Source organism: Geospiza fortis, unplaced genomic scaffold (assembly GCF_000277835.1).
Source record: "Geospiza fortis unplaced genomic scaffold, GeoFor_1.0 scaffold145, whole genome shotgun sequence".
NCBI classification, from domain to species: Eukaryota; Metazoa; Chordata; class Aves; order Passeriformes; family Thraupidae; genus Geospiza; species Geospiza fortis.
In genome coordinates, this window is record NW_005054362.1 from 1,380,051 (window position 1) to 1,395,572 (window position 15,522).

Genomic DNA, 15,522 nt, shown 5'->3' on the forward strand with positions numbered 1-15,522 from the left:
TTAAATTCCATTATTAGAATTGGTGGAAGAAGGAATGGATTTTAGTGAAAAATTTGATGGCAGCTTGCATAGGGAGATATATTCGCTATCATTTGCTCTGGCTGCTGGCTAGATTGATAGAGAATAATGGGCATTGACCACAAGCTAAGGACAGCTGGAGAAGACCAATAAATACTTGCAACTAAGATGTATTATTAATCAATATTCAGAACCTTCTGCAGAAAGCGGCCTGAATTAAATGAGCTGCAGCACTAATACCAGCAGTGCCAGGCTCTGAGAGCCCCAGAGAGGTTTATGGGCAGCAGAACAGCATCCAGCACACACTGGAGTCCATTTCTGCTCAGGACAGCCCTGAAAGGATGTGCTCAGCTTCACACTCAGACTTCAATGTGATTTAAGAGTCATCCTGAGCAGAGAGGCTTTTTGGATAACACCTCAGGAAATAAGTGCAGGCTTTGTTCTGTTCTCTGAGAGGCACAAACCAGATGTTCTACACAGTAAATGACTGTCTAGTTTTTGTTTCTGCTGAACGGGCTCATTTATAACCAGCTGCCAGCCAGGAGAGAGGGACACTGGCAAAGAGAGGAGTATGTGACAGAAGTGGAAGTGTGAAAAAAACAACTGAAAATCCTTTACAAAGACTGAGATTTGAAAAAGGCTGAGGAGAAAATGCACTGGCAGGTGGAAGAAAGCACTTAGGTGCACCTCACGTGGAAAAAGGTTTTATAAGACAGCAAAGAGAAGGTAATTCATCCACAAGCCAGAGAAGAGGCAGTTAGATTTCACCACTGCAAACACCCCATATATCCTAAGCCCTCAAATATCAGATATTTGATGAAGACCTGGTGGTCCTGGGTCAAAGGGCTCGTGAGGAGCAATTCTCCAACATTCTCCAACAATAGATGGTGTTCTTCAACACATCTGGGGAAAATCTATTTTGGCCAAGGTCACAAACAGTGAGCACACAACAAATTCCACTTCCAGACTCTCTGTTAGCACAGCTGTGAACTGCTCAGGTCAGGCAGGCAGTGCTTGTGTCGATCACAGCCTGACACAAAGCACCAGGGAGTCAGGATTAAACACTGAGCCAGGATTAAAGGGCTCTCTGCACCTTGGTGGACTGGAACCAGCTCCTCAGCAGGCCTGATCCATTTCCCATTTGTTTTTTGTGCCGTTTGTGCTATCACCCAGGTGTTGGCCATCCTGTGTGGCAAAGCACAAGCCTCCAGCCCCCTCTGAAGCTCTTTAGTGCCAAAGTTGCACTCAGACTTTGATGAACTGAAGGACAATGTGAAGTTTTAAAGGCATTTGCATTCCTTTCATAAAAATGAGCATGAGACAAGCAGCAGAACTGTCCTGAGCTTCCCAGCACACACAGGAGCCCCTGTGCTAATTAGCTGGGGCAGCCTCCCAAGCCCTGCACTCCACTGTGGGCAGCTCCACCACAGAAATCAATATCTCAGAGGCCTGATGCCTGCACTGAGTGCTACACAAATATAATAGGCTGTGTAAAGGCCTTCTTAAGAGCTGGCTATTTATAGACTGCAAAAATATATTTCCCCTGAGGAAGAAATACGAACTAATTGACTGTCCAGTAGATTTATAAACAGACCTTTTAGTGCTTCTTCAACAAGTCATAACATTTCGTCTAAATTCTGTAAAGCTTGGTTTGCATTTCCATGGTAGAGTTTCCTGCAGGAAAAGAGCTGCTGAACTTCAGCTCCCTGTGCTGGAGATGTCTGACAGCATCTGGGATGCAGAGAGGGCTCATTGTGCTGATGGTCCTCCCATGTGGCACAGTGAAACACCAGCCAGGACCACCAGCACCACCTGTGCTGTGGGCACTGCAAGGCCCCTGGTGAAAAACTGGGAATCCTTCCCCATTTGTTCTGTTGAGGTCCGATCTTGACCAACTCCTTCAGCTCAGCAGCCTGAAGGGGTGCAAGCTACACATTCATATCACAGGCTCCATCCCTGAATAATAATAATTATTATTATGTGTGTTTATCTGCAGCTCTCTACCTGACTGCATTAGCACTTCAGCAGAGCTCTTCTTAATTACAACTGTAACCTGCTAATGGCATTTCTTTGTTGTCTGAAGGAATCTACTTCTTATGCAGCCCAGGCTAAATTAAAATTTAATACAACATCAGGTCGCAACAGAACTAGGAAGCAAATGACAGCTGTTTAATTAAAACCTAAAGCTGATTAGATGGCACTACTGAGAGAAATACTCAAGAGGAAGAGCAGAAAACTACTGGAACTCAAGGCTGGGATAATGGCTTTATTTAAATATGAATCAGCACTGCACAGAGCCCTAGTAAATGTTTGACAACTGGTGGGTTTGGACAAATGAGGAGGAAAAGTGAATGGGAGAAGTGTCAGGAGCCCTGAGAGAGCTGGGACTGCAAACACTGCTGGCACTGGGGAGGGACCAGGAGCTGGGATTGTGGGCAATGACTCCCGTGGTCTGTCCCTGGCCATTGGACCAGGAGCTGGGATTGTGGGAGTGACTCCCATGGATAGGCACAAAGCAGCTGAGGAACTCCAGGCTCAAAGCTCCCAATAACTGTGCTTCAAACACCACCTAAACAGTGACCCAAATGCTCCTTGGGCAGGTGACTCTATGGCAGCTCCTGCAGCTCCCACCACGCAGCACTTTCACCCTCTTTTGGTTGAAAAATGAAGACCTGGAGGAATGGATGATCCATCTCACAAGAGAGCACCTCAGGAGCTGGACCAGGTCAGGGCAGTGCTGATTGCTGCCCTGTGGGAGCAGCCAGAATCCTCCCCAGGGCCCTGCAGCCCAGCTCCCCTGACAGGTATCATCCCTGGGATTAATGCACCAGCTGCCTGCGTTTTTCTAGAGGTTAACAAAACATGCTACAGTACACTAAACCCAATAAACACTCAATTGTAAATCAGGAGGGAAACCTAAAGCCAGCCCTATTCCACTGACAAATGCTACAGTTAAATGCCTTTTGGCATTTAGCTGAAATGACTGTCTTTAGTGAGGAAGGCAGAGAGCTGGAACATTTGTCTGTAGAATTGCATTCCTTCATTATTATTTCTTTCCCCTGAGTGTAGCTCACGAAAATACATTTGTAATATTAGAAGGAGTCTTTTAGGAAGCAGTTCTTCTGCCTGGAAACGGCATCTCTTAAAAAATGTAAATTACAGGGCAGATTGTGACGTGTGGGCTGGGCTAGGGGAGGGTTTTTTATTTGATAAATTATTCACCACCTTTTGCTTCAGATCAAAGAGCAAGGCAATATAAATCCATTAAGCAAGCTTAATATATAAATTAGATGCTTTGCTGAAATTATTATAATCCACAGCAATTCTGTAGTTTCCCCCCTTGTGGCTGAACACCGTTTTAGGTTTCCAATACATATTAATGAAGCCTGGCTGTGAGAAAACTCCATTTTCCACCATTCTATCAGGTAAGATACACCATTCAATCACCCAAAGGCAAGAGCAAACAATTGGGATTATGTGTTTATGAAAGATTAGAAAATGTAAACAATTTTGCAAAGAGATTATATTCTTTGACCTTTTTTCATTCCTCATTTCCTTTCCTTCCTCCCTCCCACTAAAGGGCTGAACTTCAGCTGCTTCCTTACTCTGCAATCACCATTTCAGTGCAGCACTTGTGGAATCAGCAATTCCCCAAGTTCTCAGGTGTCAGCACGAGTTCCCCATCCCACTTCGTCCAACATCCATTCCCTGCTCTGTTTCCTCATCCCTGGAGAATCCATCCCTGCTGGAGGGCTCAGTTCTGACAGAGGGACAATCACCTGCAGCCTCTCCTGTCCAAGCTAAAGGCCATCCTCTATCTCCTAATAAAACCTATAAAAATAAAATATATAGAAATAAAACCTCACAAAAGGTTTTCTTTGCTGTGGGATGGCTGAGGAAGGGCAGGCAGGTGCAGGTGTTGTGCTGCAGGAATTAGTGCAGATTGAGCCATGCTCAGAGGTTCCCAATCACTGCTTCTCACTGAACAATGGAGGCAGCAGCCATTAGCCTAATTGAATATTATTCTAGATGTGTATCAGTGCTGCAAAAACAATTTGCTTTAGCACAAAAAAGCACGATCCAGAGACTCCAAAGCAGAGTCTCATTTCTGAACTTGTCTTTTTGCCATGGAGACACTGAAGGAAGCTCAGATCTCAGCAGAGTGTACCTGGCACACAGAGCCAGCTCCCTCTTGGATTCATGGAAACTAAAGCTGAGATTTACTCCATTTCATGTTTTTTTACCAAGGAAATTCAGCTCATTGTGAGGTTTGTGTAGGATGAACAAGCAAAACCTGCTGCTGAAGGTGAAACCTGATTAGACACACAGAGACTGTCATTTCTGTGACCTGAGGCAGTTTGGGGTTTGGTTTTTTTTCATAACTCAGAACAGATCTGCCCCCATTAAGAAAGGTTCAGAACACAGCCTGGTGCACTTGGCAGAAGTAATTGCAACCTGTCAGGCAGACTGCACTGTGCCTTCTGCACGAGCAGAACCCTTTCTGAGCCTGGGCTCGGGTTATTTCTCCCCAGCACATCATGTCCAAGCCTGCTCTGTGACACCATCGCTCTCAGTGCCCACCTGAGGCTGCAGAGCTGGGAGCAACTGCTGTGAACCTGGTTTTGAATGTCTGCAGAGAGGACAGGCAGCAAGAGCTCCTGACTCCTGTTTCAGGCCCCTTTAGCCAAGAAACACAGGCCTAAAGTCAGCCTCAAAGTCTGGTGAGCTCTGCCAGCCGTTCACACTGGAATTTGTGCTGTGTTCAGACATCTGAACGTTCTCCTGACAGGCTCAAGCCAGTCCTGAACAGCAGGTGACTGGGAACCATTTTAAAGCATATTTAGAGTTTCTCAGTTCATTTAAAGATATTGGTTTTCCCCCTTTTTGTTCCAAAAGAATATAATCATGTTCTGACTTAATAAAATTGTGGCTCCCCTCTGGCTGAAATCAAACAATATCCCCCTGCAAGTGGACACAAAATGGGCAGAGTTCTCTGCTCGAGAGCAGTGAGTGTACAAACTGATACACTAATGATTGCTTTCAAATGGCCATGAAATAATTAATCTGAACATTCCTCAAAGGCATTGTTTTCTCCACAGAGGAGTCTAAGGAGGCCATGCCTTGCCATGGAACATAATTATCAGATTCACTTGAGTACCATCAGCAGTCAAAGATACAATTTTCTGGCTCTGCATGTTTGTCCCACAGGCTTAATAATGTTTAACAACATCAGGGATGGCCAATTGGAAAAGCTTCCTTCAGACACCTCTCTAACTCTTTTCCTGCTCCTGATATTTCCTTCAGACTGGGCTGAGGGAGGGCTTTCTAGAGGGAATTCTCCTCCCCTGGTGCAATGGGAGAGCTGGCAACTCAGTGGCTTGAAAAGGCTTCAGCTTCACGAGAGCAGAACCGCAGGCACTGAAACATAAGGTTGTGGATCACGTGAGTTTAGCACTGCAATCTGTGTGCTCATCCTCTTCCACGAGCCCTACCTGGGCAGAAATCCATGTCCTTCTGTAAGAACAGCTGCTTAACGCTATAGAAGGATGCACAAATTAATTACAGCATGTCTGCACCACATCCCAACATGCTGCAGGACACCAGCACGAGGGAGTGTGGCTCTCCCTGCCTTGGACACAGTGCCTTGCTCCCTTCAGCCCTTCCCAGGGGCTGTGCCTCAGGAAAAACTATTTATGAGCAGGGGAAGATCCTTGGGAAAGCAACCATAGCAGTGTGCAAAGTCCTCTGAGATCTCCTGACAGGAGACAGCCGTCACTGGGCAGGGGGGCAGGAGAAGCGGGGTTTCTGTCTGCCCCCTGAGCACAGTTCAAACACTGGTGCCAGTCCTGGCCAGAGCAGGATGAGCATTAGCTGTACTTGAGAAGTGCCTTATGGAGTTTAAACAGAGCTCTGGGAGATGCTCTCGCTCACTGTCCTGCAAAAGGAGGATTTCATTTTCTGAAGAACGTGGATCTGCAGGAAAGAGCTGTGCCTTACCCAAACAATTACTGCTCTTCATTCTTGAAGAGGGGCTGTGTTATCTGTCAGGGCCAGGCTGCTGCACTCCCTGATTTCACCTGTTCAGGTGATTGCCCAGCTGCTCTGGGCTCTCACTCAGCCTCTCCTGAGCCCCTGAGTGCCTGCAGGGAGTGATTCCCTCCAGGGCCAGCACCAGAGATTCTCTGGAAGATTTCTCTCTCTCCATTGCCTATTGAAGGGCTCAGATGTCTCTTTATACTTGAAGTCAAGAATTAGGGGAGAGAATCTCTATCCCTCCACTCTTTCAAACCACAAACAGTCAGTACCCACACACAGCTGCTGGTTCCCTCACCCCTGGGAGTTAAAATTTACACCCTGCACCATCCACGCGGCGACACAGACTCACATTGGATGCACCTTTGGTCTGCTTCACTTAATAAAGTTTCCTGCTGCTGTTTGGGATGCGGGGAAAAGAAAAACATCACACCTGTGGCAGTGCAGCAGCAGCCCTTCCTATCCTTGCACACCCAGAGCTTTTGCTGCTCTGTTCCCTGATTTTGGGAGCTCCCTGCCCTGGCACTGCACCCAAACGAGTGCTGCCTTCCACCCCCCAGCACTGAGCTCCTGCCAAACAAACAGCAGAGAAAATCCCACCTGCCTGGGCTGGGCACTGCCTGGACATGCTTTTGTTTGGAAAACAAATTAGCTTCTCCGTGAAAATCAAGTGTAGAGAAGACAACTTTGAGAATATTTTCTTTAAAAAAAAAAAAAACTAAAATCAAAAAATGGGATTTCTTTAAATAAGAGTTGATGTATTAGAGGTGAGTTTTTGAGAGTTTTCTGACTGATCTAAGAACTACTGGAGGATTTTTACTTCCTTCCTCTGCCTCTTCTTGGCTTGAGTTTTGTTCTTGACTTTAATTTGTCAGTCTGCTCACCTTGTGTGACGTTCCACCTTGTTCTGACGTGCCCCTGTGTCTGATTATTTCTTTTCCTGCACAACTTTTACAAAGAACAACCTCTTTTTTATTCAAGTTCAGAACAAAATCCCTTTTTTGTTTTCATGATTGAATTTCCCAGTGAACTCTTGTGCAGTGTATTTATTTCCTGCAGACTAGGACAATATCATCTGGGTTTCAAAAGCTGAGCTGCTGCTGTCAGAACATCAATATTTTTCCAGAGTCCATCAGATTTTAGGAAACACAGTCCCTCAAAGGAAAGAATGTGTTAAGAATCTGTGGGAAGGTAATAAAAATTTTTTTAAAAAGAGACTGGCTGGAGGTAGTAACTATAATAAATACCAACTATCCACAGAAATGTAAAACTGCTGTGAATTCAGCATCAAACTATTGAATTTTCATCTTTTCCCGTCTCTATTTCATCTGTTCTATAAATTAGGAATACAATGATTTATTTAAATTACTGCTTCTAGTATCTAGTCTTTCCACAAGACTTCAAGCCAGTTCTCGGCTCTGCCAAAAACAACAGGACAGTTATTTTAGTTATTTTCATTATACATCTAAAATAACTGAGGCACAGGAGATCCCCCCAGGCCAGGAACAGATGAGGAAAACCATTCCCTATCCCCCAGGTCCCTGCCTGTGCTCTGGGTACGCTCAATCCTGCTGTTGGTTCTGACCAATTTAAGCACCAATTTCCACACCTTTCCTACTAAGTGGCCTTTTTGCATAACAAGAAAATGGGGATTTTATTGGCAGGTTCTCTGAAATTCAGCTGGGCAGCAAAACAAATATCAGTGACTGCAAGGAATTACAGAGGGCTCCAAATGCAGCAGCAGATGAAAGGAAAGGAAGAAATGCAGTATTACAGTGTTATTTGCCATCCTTCTTAAGTGGAAAATGATGGTGGCATATCCAATGTTTATAATGGCACAGGAGTTTATAATGCCACTGGCAGCTGCAGGAGTTCAAGGGGAAAATCACTGAATATCTCTTAATCTGAAACAATTGCAAAATGTTCCACTTCCAGGGGCTTCCATGGCACCTCACAGGTGGGGCAAGGGGATGACAACAATGCTTCTCAGCAATAGGAGGTGACAGAGTTATTGGTTTTCAATAGAAGTATTCTGTAAACAGACAAAGGTCTCCCACTTACTATTCTATAAAGACAAGCAAATATCAAAATCACAGCACATTTCCTTGATAAGGATTTTAACTGGTCCCTTGTTCTTACACCTCAGCACCAAAGTCAGACCAGGCTGGGATTCCACAGCAGATTTAATTTTTTTCATTTAAATTGTTTGTAAACTTTGTGAAAGAGTGGCTGACTTGGTTTTCCAGCAACAGACACTGAAGGACAGAAGGAAAGTGAAAAATAGACTTCTATCTTTGCTTCCAAGGTATTGTCTTCATCATTAGCCTTTAGAAGTCATTAAGACATGATTTAAATCCAAATCTCCCCATCTGTTTCTTCAGAACCTGTTCCATTATGAGAAATGGGGAAAGTACTGATTTTCCAGAGAGATAAACTGGGTGCAGCAAGAGAGGTAAAAGAGAATTACCCAATTTGTGTTGAAGGACTCGTCTCCAAGAAATATCTAAGTGAAGGAAAGCCTCTCCCATTTTCTGCCATTTCCCTAATGTGAGACACAAAAATACACCCTGAGCTGCAGAAAGAAATCAGGTCAGCCCTGCTGGACTGTTCAAATAAAAGGAATATTTGCTATTCACCTCCATTAAGGAAATTTATCTCCTTTAAAATTGCCTCTGTTAACCATTCATTCTTTACTTTCCCTCTAAAAATTGGCAGGTTTTCATGATAATACATTTATTTCTCCTTTTGCACTACCAATTTCAGATTGTTGACTGCTGTAAGGTGGGAGGAAGGCCAGGAGTGGGGCCAGGTCCTTTCTGTCCCTCCCTGCACATCCCTCCTGCTAAATGGACAGATGGGCTCAGGAAAAGAGGCTTTTTGCAGAAAACACAGCTGAACAAAACAGGTGCTTCTCTGGCATTTTGACACATCATTTCAGCAAAGAATTGAACGAAGGTGGGAAAAGTGCTGCACTTAAAGGCCTCCATGAACCTGACACAAAATTCCAGCTGCAAAGTGCTTGCACTTGGAAGCACCCCTGCACAATTACCAGGCAGAGAAGAGCAAGCTCTCCTCACCTTCCACTTCTCAGCACTTGGGCTTCTTTCCTTTTTTTCCCCCACCTTGGAATATTCAGGCACATCCTCCCCTCCTGGTGATATTTCATCCAAGTTATTGCCCCACATCTGTGCTGAAACACACTGGGCACAGAGGTGGGGCAATAATTCTTCAAGTTTGTCTTCAAACTGTTCCTCCAAAAAGGGAGGTTCTTACCTAAAACAAATTCAACATGGTGATTCAAATATCTCATTTAAACTACTGCATTTTCAATTTTTCCAGGCAACAGGAATAAGTTGGCAATGGATAAACAGGACCTTGAAACAAAAATCATTGTTCCTTTGTTACTATGCAAGAATTTTCCAAAAGCCCAAAAATTGCTGCCAGAAGGCTCCTTTAACAAAAAGTGAAACAAGGTAATCAAACATTTCCCTCTGCATTCTCTTGTGTTATTGCAAGTTTGGTTTCATGGCCAATGTGATACAAAGTGGTCAACCAGGGCCAAGCTCCTGAAGTCACAACGACATCAAACACACCTTTCTATTTAAAGGTTTTAATTATTTTGTCCAATGACACTGGCATTCAGCTCCCTGCCCACCAGTTACACTCAAATGTGGCACTTCAGTGCTGCTTTTCTTCCTCCTGGTTAATGAAGGCAGTTGTGCAGGTTGTTGTTGATTTAGTTTGGGATTTTTCTCCCAGCAGCGTTGCAATTAATTCTGGTACACAGATCCAATGCAATCTGACAAGAGCTATTATGGAGAACAAGCTGGAATAAAACTGCACCTGCATTTCTTCCTAAAGACAAGTGGTGACAGGAGGGGAAGAGAGGAGGAGGGTTCCTGGCCGGGTAAAGTGAGAGAACAGGGACAGAGGCAGCCTGGGACAGGCTGGGCAGGAGCAGCAGCTCCCTCCTCTGCAGCAGCACCTCTGCTCTGCTCTCCTTTGCTTTTTCTCCCTTCTTGGACAAGAATCCCAAACCAGAGTTTCAATCTAAAAAGCCTCACTCCAGCATGCACTGCAGTTCAGTCCAGAGGGGAATAAACCAATATAATCTGGGGAAATCAAGGCAGAGGAAAGGACTGCAGAGTCTATTAAGCATTAGCTGTGTGTAGCTGCTGTAGTCTGTATTTCACCAACTTTTGTCACAGCTCTTCCCACTTATTCTGCATGGTCTCTGGGGGTAAACAAAACCCTGCATTTGACTGAAAAAACATTGACATGAAAGGGGCACTGGGATATGATATATAAAGATTTTGCTATTTTTACATGTGCAGTGATATTTAGAAAGGTTGGGAATGATGTTTAGATCTTATTTATTTCTGGTCAAATGGATTGCCAGAGGATTTTTCTGACAGTGGCTGTTTACAATTCCGTGGCAGTGAATAATATGCAGAAAATGTGTGAGGTCCTGGGGTTTCATTCACAAAATGCTGCAATATGAATTCAGCTGAGGTGGGAGCTGTGGCCTTTTGGTGAGTGTGTGATTTTCAGAGCACAACACCCTGGGAACACACCTCTCTCCAAGGCAGTCTCACTGCAGATTGTTTGGGCATTACAACAACCACACCTGTTAATTTTACATCGTGTCCTCACCTCCGCAGCACCACGGGGAGGGGGGCAGTGTGTGACTCCAGCTGCTCCAAGGGAAGCCCCCATTTCTCTCTCCAAGAGCCAGAGTCACTTTAAAGAGAGTTTTTCCCTCAAAGAGTTCTGACAGGCATTTCACCAATGACTAAAACTTTATATTCAATATTTTGTTCACGTGCCCACAAGGAACAGTACAAACATGATTATACATTGAAAATAAACGCACAATGATTAATTGAGTAGATTAACCTCCAGAACACTTGGACAGCTGTTTCAACATGCTGTCTTTGAGGGCAATATGCTGAAGCAGCTGTTCTTACACATAAGGTAAGATTGTCCGCTTTGTTTTGCAATGTGAACACTCAAGGCCTGTTCTGTGTCTTGGTGACTTTAACTCACACCTGGAGCATTGCCAGGGCTCTGGATAACTTGCATGCATTCCTTTTTTTCCCACCTTATTAGAGCTTCAACAATGTCAACTCATTTGCTCAGCAGTATGCTCAAAACCACAGTCAAGTGGATTTCTGCCACAGACATATTTTATGAAAAATCCTTTCATTAGGATCTTTTCTCCTGAGAAGCAAACTTCAGCTTCTCCATGTTTTGCTGCTTTGGAATGTGATTTGGAGAATTGTTTACTCAGCATGTGAAATTGTTTTTACTTGATGACCAATCACAGGTCCAGCTGTGTGTGGACTCTGGTCAGTCACAAGATTTTATTATCATTCCATTCCTTTCTTTTCTAGCCTTCTGATGAAATTCTTTCTTCTATTCTTTTAGTATAGTTTTAATACATCATTTACTTTTAATATAATATATATAATAAAATAATAAATCAGCCTTCTGAAACATGGAGTCAAGATTCTCATCTCTTCCCTCGTCCTGGGACCCCTGCAAACACCAGCACAGATTTCTGTCCTCTCTACACAGGATCCACACTTACAGGCTGCTCCCTGCAGCAAGATCCTCCCAGAGTGCATGAATGAACTGGATTATTTTTGCATGTGGTTTTACAATAACACAAATGTTCCTTGAATGGAAAGCATGTCCTGGTCCATGGAGCTTTCTCTCCTTGTTTCCAAGGCAACTCAATACACAGACACATGCAAACACACGTGCGCGCTATTAATATTCCTTCTGGATGGGGAAATATCTTCATTTATCAATGAAACACTCAACAGCTTCTGGAGGAGTGAAAGACTCAGACAAACTTCTCACATAGGAACTCACAGCAGGAAAACATTCAAGAAACTCTTCCCTTTGATTGTACACTAAAGCACATGTTTTGGAAAGTTTTTGCATCAAGATCTCCTCCAGCCACATGAACACAAAACCCTGAGCCCACCTTGCTTTGTTCTCGGGCTACAATCAAGGTTTCAGTCAAGCTCTTCCAAAAGAAGGAAACAACCTGGGAGCTTGGTTGGCACATTCACGCCCCTGGAGTCCCTCCCATGAATAAGAAGCTGACAAAACTGGTGGCACTTTGTGCTCCAGAGAGGATCTGCAGCCTGGCCAGAGCCGAGCTGCAGGAGCTGCTCCTGACGCTGCACCAGGGCTGAACCTGCTCCACGCTTCCAAATGGAACTCATTTCAGAACTAGTGAGGTCTGGGCACATAAATGATTTGTCACGCTCAGCACTCCGTGCTAAATCACATTTATAGCCTCTAATTCTCAATTGTAATCCTCTTTGGGATTGGCTTAATTGTTCTGCTTTTAAGAGCTGGGGGTCAGGTACAGCCACTGAGTGCTGAGTGAAAACTGCACAGTCTGTGCCTGGCTGATTCTGCTGCTTGTCTGAGCAGGGAGATGTCACAAAGAAGGGAGGCAGCTGAAATGGCAAGAGATGCTTTCAAAGAAAGCATTTGAACTGTTGTTGGTTCATGGGTGTTTCCATCTTTCTGACTTCCCCCCTGGCATATGAAAGGCCTGATGATTGCTGTCACTGCCTGGGAGGTTGGACTTGTCATTCCCACTCTGCTTCGTGGGGTTTCAGAGCAATCAGACCTTGAACCAGAGCTGGCTCTTGCCTGTCTAAATACCCCATTAATGACAACAGAATCTGCTCTGTCCGTAGGGGTCAGGTGTCCAAAATAAACCCACGGGCACAGTGCACCTCAGGGAATTTCAGCAATGCCCAATCCCAAGGCAATGCAAGCTCAGGGCAAGGCAAGCTCAGGCAAAGGGCCTTACTCAGATCTCCTTATACCAGCTATGGATTTGAAGGGACATAAATGTGATTTACCTCCAAGCTTAAGAGCCAGCAATTGTGCTGAAATGGGACGCTGCTTATACTGAATTCAGTTGAGGCTGGGGTTGATTTAGAAACAGCTGGCTGTGATTTATGGTGTAAGGAATGCAGTAGAATTCCATTAACATCAGCAGAACACCTTTGCATTTCACTGGGGAACCTGGAACTCTTTTCCATATGTGAACACAGGATGTTCCTCCTCCTTTGCATAAGTATTTGAAGCTGTGCTTTATGCAAGCTCTACTCTGGAAAAAGATTTGGGTTTCATGTCACATTTTGTTTGCAAATAAATTTTTAAAAAGAGGAAAATCTTCAGTGGATGCTATGAGAAATCCCTGACTTGCATGGGAACTCCACCATCCTGTACTAAGAAAACAGTTTATGAACCCAATTCCCTCCATTCATGCACTCCTTAACTTCAACATTGCTCCTATTAACTTGCACACCATGTAGCCTTAATGATTTTAGGTTACATTTATACTACATGCTTCTATTTATAAATGGTTTATAAGGGAGACTAATCAATATTTAATAGACATTTTAAGTGTGCAGCAGACATGAGCAGCATGTGTTAGAGAAGGTCAAAAGCACATCAATAGCAGGGTTAGAAACACCTGCGAGCTCTGACTTGCAAATAACCCCCTGGGCCAACAGGATTCTGTAAAAATATTAATAGCAATTATCCAATTAGTAACGGTTTCATTAATAACTGAGTCTTTGTGAACTGTTTTAAACGTAATGCAGTCACACAAGGAAGCAGTTCCTGTGTGAGAGGTGACCTATTCCATCACAAGCATTAGGGAGAAATCCATGGGTTAGGGTTTAAATGCCACCCTCCTCCCATGAACCTGAACTAACACTGGAACATTCCAGTGCAAATACCCTTACAGTGTTATTTTGGGATTTGGGCATTTTGTCATACATCCTTAGGGTTAAACTCTGCTTTAAGACACAGAAATTCAAATCTCCCAGGAGTCTGGAGCTGCTTGCTGTGCGTATCTGTGCGTGTAGGAGGACACAACTTTGCCTTTTTATTTACAGAACCATTAATTAAATTACTGCAATTAAATACCAAATCAAATTGCATTAAGATAACATTAAGCACACAGGAAGTCAGAATCAGAGCTGGTATTAGGGTTAATGGGAGCTCTACGTGGATAGGTTTTAATGTCTATAAGCCAGATCCCAGAGGATGCAGCTGACACACACAAAACCAACACTTTATGCAAATATTCTTTCACAATGTCCTAGTTTTTGCACCAATTTCCAATTGTTTGTGTGGGTTTCCTGCTATTTTCCTCTTCAGGCAAGTCCTGAAGCGAGATGGAAGAGCTTTGTAAATGACAGCTTCTGATCAACTCCGAGCAGCTGAGCCACAGAATTCCCACCTCCCAATTAGTCCAGAGGGCACAAGCTGCAGTGACAAATCCACCTGAAATTATGATTCCTCTACTTTCTTTTCAATCTCTTCTCTAATTAACTGTAACAGTAATAGAGATTTCTGAAAAAATAAAAATAGAAGCCAAGGGAATCTCAATCCCTGTTTTCTGCACTCTCACACCCACAGGAGTGAGCACCAGCTCTACTCAGCAAATCCCAGCAGGGGTAGATCCCTTCCTGCATTGCTTGGGAAATGCAGGGAAACCCCCAAAATGCTGATTTTTTGCCACAGCAATGGAGTGGGAGGACCCACTCTGCCACAAACTGACCCTGAGTGCAACCCCAGCCCTCCTCAAGGTTCCAAACCTGCTGCTGGAAAATCATCACTGAAGTGGAAAATGTTCCTGCAGCAGGCCCCTTGTAGATTCTTACTGTGTTCTCAACTTAATGGTTTTCTTGAGAGTTTTACAGCAGAATTAAAATAATAATAATAAAAAAAATGATGTTTGCTTATGCACTGATCAAACTAGCACAGAACTCTGTGTGCCTGTATTTTCAGCTGGAGAAAAAACATTGAGGAGATTCAATATTTATGTAATGTTTTATGGAAGTTCAATAGAAAAATCCAATATAATTTCCCAATTAAAATCACCTGCTAGTTGACTTACATCCATTACTATTATCTCAAGCCACTGTATACTGAACCTATTCACACAATACTGTTATGTGAACATGCACAGGTTAAAAATTAGTAATTACTGTCTAGACAATTCACTGTTAGCTATAGTTGAGTGAATATAATGAATAATTTATTTGATTAATTTTGCATTCCTTTTCCTCTTTGCAAATTGATCATGACCATGGAAAACTTGAAAATGTACTCATTTATCAGAGTTATTTTCTGTGAATAATTCTTAGCCTGAACATTTTTTCACAAAACAGACTATTCTTACTTGTGGACTGAAATTCACATTAGGGGACAGAAACTACAGAGACCACTGGGATTGTTGTTCCTTTTTGCTTTAGCAGATCATCATGGAAGCAGCAGCACTGCTGAAGTGATTTTACAATTACAGAACGCAAAGAGTTTGATGCTCATTTTGTTGTGTAGGCTACATAATAAAGAGAACTTATGCAATAGCTAATGCTTAATTTTAAACTACAGATGAAATGGGAAGCCCATCTTTACTCTGCA

The 15,522-nt window shown here is 43.6% G+C and overlaps 1 protein-coding gene across 1 annotated transcript in view; it reads right to left on the reverse strand.

Moving 5' to 3' along the window:
• The window catches only part of TMEM132B (transmembrane protein 132B), a 218,896-nt gene that overhangs the window by 45,552 nt on the left and 157,822 nt on the right, over positions 1-15,522 (reverse strand). The window lies entirely within an intron of this gene.